Genomic DNA, 2,010 nt, shown 5'->3' on the forward strand with positions numbered 1-2,010 from the left:
AAATAGTATATACAGAAAAGGGTACTCAAGAGATTTAATATGGACCAATCTCACCCATCATCTAGTACATGGGCGTTAGATCACTTGTTTTGGACACTGATCCATTCAGTCCAAAGGTGGACGATAAAGAAGTCCATTTAGTCCTGAGATGGACGATGCAGAAGTCTTGTTTTAGACACTGATCTGATTGGTCCATAAGAAGGACGATGAAGAAGCCTTTGATTTTGGTTTATTTTATACTAACCAGCCCAAAGAGGGGTTATTTGGTTTTGTTGATTTGTTTTCAGACAGGTTATGTTTTACACATGGTGGTACACGCATATCACAGCAACATCATCCAAGATTTCGTGTGTGTGTATTTGAGGTCGATGACTCAATATGTTCGATCAGATTGTGGCATGGCCGATGGTAAAGAAGAACCAACTATCATGTTCGAGGACGAAGCATATTCTGCCCAAGATCTTCATCACCCACGGATTGCAGAAAATTAGAGAGATCCAAGGGACCTTCAGTAATGTCCAAATCAGGAAGAGTAATGTGCGTTGTACTCTTTTTCCTTCACCATGGTTTTATCCCAATTGGGTTTTCCGGGTAAGGTTTTAATGAGGCAACATTAAAGCACATTACAAGCTCTAAATGGTTATGGCATCCAAAGGAGAGTGTTATGAACCAAATTGTGGATGGCTCATAACCAAGAGATTATGATTTGTAATCTTTCCATTTATCTATGACGGTGTAATCTCCTATATAAGGAACCTCTATGTTATGAATAAAGATAGACTTTTTATTACTTTCACAACATATCTCTATATTTTGCGATAGTTTTATGATCATATTTCATATTATATATGAGAGTTTTAAGTTTAAGGCTTCAGTTTAAAAGATCCATAACTTTTGGAAAACAATCCAAAGAAAGGTATGATCACGTGAATGTGATTACCTAAATCTCATTATTTATTTTGCATCTAAAGATTACAAAACTTTGAGTCATATATCTCAGCTCTTGAGCTTAAAAGTAAAATTTCTCGAAGAAATTTTAATGATGCATATATTGTGGAAAAAAATATTTTTCATACAAGTAATTGTCTAGTAGACACAAGATTGAGAAAAGAGATTAAAGAAGTTTATAATTATATTTTGTCTCCTTTACACCAATAAAATAAAATAAAATAATGAGCTACTGATCTAAGATTATAAATCACGTCTAGTTGATTATGATCATTCTCTTATAGAGAATCTGACATTTTATATTGAGAAATAAAATCAACAATGGTCAAGAAAGTGGATATAAAAGTGGTTGTAGACGTGAATGTGGATATAAATAAGGTTAAAATCCAAAGAGTTTCTTTTTAAAACTCATACTCTCATTCGAAGTTGAGAAAATAAAAATGGTAATAAAGAAGAGATATGATTCAATCATTTAAAGATGAAGAAAACTAATGTGAGTACAATACAAGGTAATATAGAACTTATAAAATGTTCAAAAAATGATATATATTAATGCTCCAGAAGAGTGCATAAATATCACTACACATAAAAAAAAAAGGATTTGAAATCTTTAATGTATTACATTCTCATAAGTCTCAAAGTAAGAAGGATCTATGAAAGAATACAAAACCTGAATAGGGTATGTTGTTGATTCAAAAATGAGATTCATTCGAGATTGATAAACCTGTAGTTGTATCATCTCGAGGGGAAGAGTTAAAGAATCTCACATTTTATATTAAGTGAAACATCTAGAAATTATGTTTTACTAAGCTGAGATTCATGAATCCTTCATAAACTAAATCCATATAAATCTGAGACACTAAGCGAAAGAAATGTTAAATTCATTTTAAATCAGAAATATTTCTTAAAAAGTATAATCAAGAAAGTGCCTACATCTTCTTAATGTATTGTACTACACAATGATTAGAAAATGGAGATAAATAAAATAGTAAACAAGAAGTTTACCGAAAGTGTAACGTTTGGCAAATCGGTTATGCCATCCCGGTTTAGTAATGGTGCGAA

This window comes from Brassica oleracea, chromosome C7 (assembly GCF_000695525.1).
Source record: "Brassica oleracea var. oleracea cultivar TO1000 chromosome C7, BOL, whole genome shotgun sequence".
In the NCBI taxonomy this organism is placed as follows: Eukaryota; Viridiplantae; Streptophyta; class Magnoliopsida; order Brassicales; family Brassicaceae; genus Brassica; species Brassica oleracea.